The following is a 6,711-nucleotide window of genomic DNA, read 5'->3' as shown; positions in this document are numbered from 1 at the left end:
TGAATTGTATAAGACGTAAAAAAATTCTACCAATTTTGGTGGACTAGAAAGGAGGAGACAGAAATGAGGGTGGGAAGATTGTTGAACAAATTCTCATCTTTGTTCTGAGGCCTTGAAACTCCAAATGGAGAAGAGACATGCTGGCTTTTTCCTAACCTCACCAATTGTGGAAAAATATATTAGATAAATTGAGGAAAGTATCACAATTGGATGAATTATCCTTTCACTCACTGTTTGGGATCCCAGGAGGAAACCGTAGTGCAGGACAGTCCTGCACCCACTTGGGGGAGTGCATACCATAGTTAAAAGGGTTATGTGGCGTGTTCAGTAATGGTGTGCTCAGTAAGAGAGAGGTTTAATTTGCATTCCTGATTCTCTCTCAGTTCCTGTGTGGCCTGGATGCTGAGTTTAGAGTTGGCAGGCCTGCTATGTACAGTCTGGGCTGGGAGCTGGATAGAGTATGTGGCAAACACACAGATGCCAGCATGATCCCAGGAGAGGCTGAGCCTGGACCATGGGGCAGTAATAGGCTCTAAGCAGAGTGAAGAACAGGCCAGAAATTCATCTAACATAGATGTTAATAGTGAACACTAGCAAAAGATCCACATGACCCAAAAATTTCACTCCTAGGTATATACCCTAGATAAATTAATATATACATCCACATAAAAACTGATGCACAATGTTCATGTGCATTATTTGTAATAGCCAAAAAGTAGAAACAACCCAAATGTTCATCAATGGATGAAGAGATTAAAAAATATGATATGTTAGTACCATACACTACTATTTGGCATTCAAAAGAAATGAAGTATTGATGCATGCTACAACATGGGTGAACCTTGAAGGCATTAGGCTAAGAAGCCAGACACAAAACGCCACATATTCTATGATTCCATTTATATGAAATGTCCAGAATAGGTGAACTGATAGAGCTAGAAATCAGATTAATGTTTGCTAGAGACTGAAGGAAGAGGGTAATAGAAAGCAACTACTAATGAGTACAGGATTTCCTTCTGGGGTAATTAAAAGGTGCTGAAATTAGATAATTGTGATGGTTGCACAATTCTATAAATGTACTAAACCCCACTGAATTGTTCACTTTGAAAGGGTAACTTTATTATATGTCAATGATATCTCAATCAAAAAGTGCACACATACATAACAACTCCACATTTTGTGTGCACATTTGAGTGTAGTGAGCACATCTATATATTTGCTACATACTCTGATGTTTTTACTTTGCTGTTAAGATAAATGACCCCTGTATATGGCCTATAAGGGTCTTCTTGATCTCATCCTGTACCATGCCCACTGTGCAGCAGCCACACTAGCTCTCATTCTTTCATGAAGACTTTTGTACTTGCCAGACCCTCTGCCTAAAACATTCTTTCCACTACACTTTAATTGGGCAATTTCTTATTTCCTTAAGCAAGGCTTCCCTGACCTCCCTGGCAGGGTCAAATCTCTCTGTTATACCCTCTTCTAGCACCATATTTCTTACCACACCACTGATCGTATTATGCATATTGTATTTGGTGATTTTGGGTTAATATCTCTCTCTTCAATTAGACTGTAAACTCCTTGAGGGCCAGTGTAATCATGTCTGGTTTTGTTTACCCATACATACCCTAGAACAGTATCTGACACACAGTGCCTAATCTATGTGTAGAAATCAGTCAATATTTATTAAATGAGTCAATGAGTGAGTCATTTTTCTCCTTAGTCCCTGTTATGCCATTTCTGAGTTTACTTCCACTTCTGTCCATTTGTGCCTTCACCCAAAAGTGTTCATTGAGGCTGGGCACAGTGGCTCGCACCTGTAATCCCAGCACTTTGGGAGGCCAAGGCGGGAGGACTGCTTGATCAGTCTGGGCAACATAACGAGACCTGTCCCTACAAAAGAAAAAAGAAATTAGTAGGTGTGGTGGTATATCCCTGTAGTCCCAGGTACTCAGGAGGCTGAGGTGGGAGGATCGTTTGAATATAGGAAGTCAAGGCTGCCATGATTGTGCCACTGCACTCCAGCCTCTGGGTGACAGAGCAAGTCTCTGTCTCTAGAATATATATATATATATATATATATATATATATATATATATATATATATGCCAGAAACTTAAGGCTTCATGGACTATCCCTATGGACTCTTCAATATATTATTTTTGATAATGTTAGTCAACTAAATTATCTAATTTAACCTTGAAAGATTTTTTTCTAGCTCCTAACCTAATCCTACTTCCAGATTTCTTGCTCAACTGCAAATTTAGTTTTGTAGCAAATCAAACTATCAGTATGTGTAAGAACTAGACATAATAACCACAAATGTTTCAAATCCTGACCTAGTTATGTATCACCTATATGAAGACTGCAAAAAGCCAGCTGATTAACTTTCATCAGTGACTTTTGATTATACAAGTAATTGTATTCTCTTAATGAAATCATATTTTAGGCAAATGACGTAGTCTATATAAGTTAGTCATAGCAAAACAGATTTTCACATATTATGCATATTTGTACAAACTTCATTAGTATAAGCAGTAAGGTATTTTCGGTAGAAGTAGAGTTTCTCAAATTATGTAAATTGGACACTTCTGGGTTGACATTCATGAATTTTCTGCTGAGTGTTTAATAGAAGGAAAATGCTTTTTTCTTTTAACAATTATTTTGAAAAACAGATTATTTTTAATCAGAAAGTAAATTAATGAAAACCTATGCTAAAAAAGTAGACTTCATATCACCTGTAGGAGAAAGCAATTATACTAGACTACAAATGCCATGAAGGTGGAGATCACGTTTTTTTGTTGTTGTTGTTCACCGTTATATCCCCCACACTTTAGTACCGTGATTGGCATATAGTAGGTGCTCAATCGTGAATTGTGTGCTTGATATTTATAGAGGATAAACTAACAATGCTTGATCTCGGTGTTGGTGTTAATAGGTCAAGTTGCTGGCTTGTGTCTCAGTGTATGAAAGAACCCACAGTAAAAAGTATATTCTAACTTTGAATTAGGAAGGTCAAAACAGTAAGTCTGACTTCTTATTGCATGGTTCATGTGAGAAAAGTTTATTCAGATTTGTTATATTTCTACATATATGAGTTCAGAGGCATGAAGGTTTGGTTCAATTACTAGTCTTATCCCTTTCATTTTTGCTCACTGTCAGGGTGGGAATTAATTTTAAAACTACCCTTTTTACTCCAAGTTTCCATCAAGTGTTTGAATCCCTTTCACCATACATCTACTAATGTCCTGGCCAAAGTCTGAACATTTCCTAGTGGTGGGAAACTTGACACCTCCTGAGGCAATCCATTCAATTATAGGATAGCTTAGTCAGAAAATTCTTTATTCTGTTGCATTGGAAGTAGCATTCCTGTGCTTCTCACACCCCAGCAAGGATGAGTATATAGAACACATTCCTTTTCCATACAACACTCTCATATAGAGCTGAATACTTTGCTGGCAAGGCAAAATCTCCCCACTTCATGCGAACATTCCATGCAGGACATGGTTTCAATTCTCCCTCTCCAGGTCCTCTCCCAGTGTGAATGTGTATCCATTTGTTTATATCTCTTTTAAAGTTGGTGTTCAGACAGATCTCAGTATTTTAGATGTGGTTTATTTGCAGTAACCATGATCTTGCCAAAATCCTGGGTTTGTAGATAGCCATGTGTCTCAGACATTTTCTTCTGGGTGCATAGTGACAATTTCTATGAATCTGCAACAACCTCCTGTGTAAGTAAAGCTAAAGAAAGATTGGAGAAAGTGATTCTTTCCTAGGTCACATAAAAAACTACTGGAGAGAATATGTAACTCCTTTTATCTCCATGCTTAGGGAACATATGAAGGCTAAAATAAAGCTGGTTAATGCTTTTGCTTTGTTTTGGTTCATATTTCCCTAAGTAAGATAATGGATATAAAGTGTCTAGCCTGGTGTCTCATACAGAATAGTGATTCAACAAATGTTAATTAGCTTTTTCTTTCTCTTAATCTCATATGTCTATATATATGTACACATCATATATGTACATATAGATACACATATATGTACATATCGGTACACATCATATATGCACATACAGGTACGCATATGTTAATATGTAAATATCATATATATGTACATATGTATTTTTTGAGATCCTCAAAAAAAGAGTCTACAGAAGATATTTTATAGTCCACTTGAACACCTGGGCTCAGGTGATTCTCCCACCTCAGCTTTCTAAGTAGCTAGGACTACAGGAAGATGCCAGCATGGCTATCTAATTTTTAAATTTTTTATGTAGAAATGAGGTTTTCCCTATGTTGCCCAGGCTGGTTTCAAACTTCTGGCCTCAAGCGATCCTCCAGCCTTGGCCCCCAAAAGTGTTGGGATTATAGGTGTGAGCCAATACACTCAGCCTGTCTTCATATTTTTTCTTGGAATTTTTCTGTCCCTTTTAAACACAAGGATAATGTAGGGATGAACAAGTGGACTATAAAATATCTTCTGTAGACTCTTTTAATTATTTGAAGACAAGAGTTCTTGGTTTTTTTTAAGTGAAATACTAAGGAACAGTTAAATGAAATACAAGTCTAGATATGTTTCAAACATTTCCAAATAAAATATAGCACTTTCACAATATTTATTTTTATTTGTATAAATTTAAGGGGTACAAGTGTACTTTTGTTATATGGATGTATTGTGTAGTCTTGAAGTCTGGCTTTTAGTGAGTAATTTTTAAGACATTAATTCTACTTACCTAGCTGACTTGAGCGTTATTTTGTATCTTTATTCATCTGGCTGGGTTGTGTGTTTAAAATGAGTTTCTTAAGACTAGAAAGACAAGAGTTTAAAAAAATAAGGGGTTTCAATGATATCTTTTTGCACCTTCTTGAATTATAGTTGTCAGTTTAATAAATGATTAAGAGAACTAACATTGTTGGGGAAATTTTTAAATATCCTATAATAGTTGTTCCTTAAAAAAAAAATCTTCTGAGAACCGTAAAGCTATTTCGTTCCCACAAATGAAACTGCCACTAATGACAGCTAGGGCACATGGTCTCTTCTAGCAATGAGATCATTATAAACACATTGAACTTTGACCCACTTTTTTCCAAAGGCATTTATTTTATAAATGAGAGTGACACTAGATTTAGGTATTCAGCCACAAAGAACCAAGAAAAAAATGTCATTCTATGCCATTGAAAACAGTGCTATTAACTCCAGCATCTAGGTGTTATGGGATAATTTAGTACTGCCTGGCATCACAGGTCTTGCCAAGAATGTGGACACTATGGATTCTGTGGGGCTTTTTCCTAACTAGATAAAAACAAGTCTGCCTGAGTGGAGGGAGTAATTTCTTGTTGTTCTTTTTCAAAATGCTCAGCAATATACCTTTTCTTTACTCTGTATATGAAGATCACAACACTGAAAATTGCTTTCTAGTCTGTTGACTGTCTATAGCTGATGACTTGAAAGTAGAAGTAACACTCACTAAGCCCCCTGACTTTTTGTAAAGTACCTTCGTGTGCTCTGACTCTAGAGATTTCTCAGATTCAAGATATACAACTTTCATCTGAATAGAATATAGAGTTTGAGAAAAATTGTCAGCTGAAAAAGATAAAACAATGATCAGTTTGTAAATCGGGGTACTATTTTAGAAATTACTTAAAATATTAGAGAGAGCATCTATGCAAATACCAGACATCTAACTAACATTTTAAATTTTGTTGTAGGTTATGGTCTGGTACACAGTAGTCTGTGTGTTCAACGAGAATTAAGACTTGAGATATGGGTAGGAATTTTTAACTTTTCACTCAATTCCTATATGCCAAAAGTGAATTTTTTTTCTGACATTTTGTCATTGGAGATGAGACATAATCTCACTTTTCCAGAGAAGATTTCGGATTTGCTGGTTGAGAACAGGATGTGATTGAAGTTAGAGTAGCAGATTCATGCATATAAAAGAGCTAACTTCATTCTATTCCACAGTCTTGAACTGCCGGCTTTTTGTCAGTCTTGCAAGTAAGTCTCCTTGGCCATAAGGAGGAGCAGTTGAGAGAATCAATGAAAAACTCAAAATGCCTTTTGATGATATATCAAATACAAAGCTCTCCAATAATTACCTATTCAAATAGAATCACATATCATTTACATCTTATGATTTAGGATTAATTACCCTGCTTACATGTAACAATAGATAATCTATCAGTAAGGTGTCTTTAAGAAATAAGTCTTGGTAACATGATACTATTTACTTGGAAACAAACCCATACTATTATCATCAATTATTATTATCTCCTCCCTAATTCAAGTGAGTTTACAAGCTGATGCTGCAAACACTCCTTCCTTGTGTCCAAAAGCTGCTGCTGTCTATTTAAGTGCCTTACAAATTCCATGGTTTCGATAATCTCTTGTGCCTGGCTTATGTGATTATCATGAAAAAATACACCCCTTGCATGCCTCCACTGTTAGACTTCAGTAATTAGACTAGAAACCCCAGGAGCATAGGAACTTCCTGTCTTATTTATGGATTTATTCCTAGGACCTAGCACATAGGCACTAAGTAAATTTTTGTTGAATAAAGGGAAAAGACCTTGTCTTACTCATCAGTTTCGAATGATGTTTGGAATATAGCAGATACTCAGAAATATTGTTTGAATCGATACTGATAATTATCACAGGGTAATGGTATGCTTTTTCTAACTTCATCTTACATATAAGTATACCAAA

Source organism: Macaca mulatta, chromosome 3, assembly GCF_049350105.2.
Source record: "Macaca mulatta isolate MMU2019108-1 chromosome 3, T2T-MMU8v2.0, whole genome shotgun sequence".
Taxonomy (NCBI): Eukaryota; Metazoa; Chordata; class Mammalia; order Primates; family Cercopithecidae; genus Macaca; species Macaca mulatta.
The sequence above is the reverse complement of the archived record's forward strand: the minus strand, read 5'-3'. Positions refer to the sequence as shown.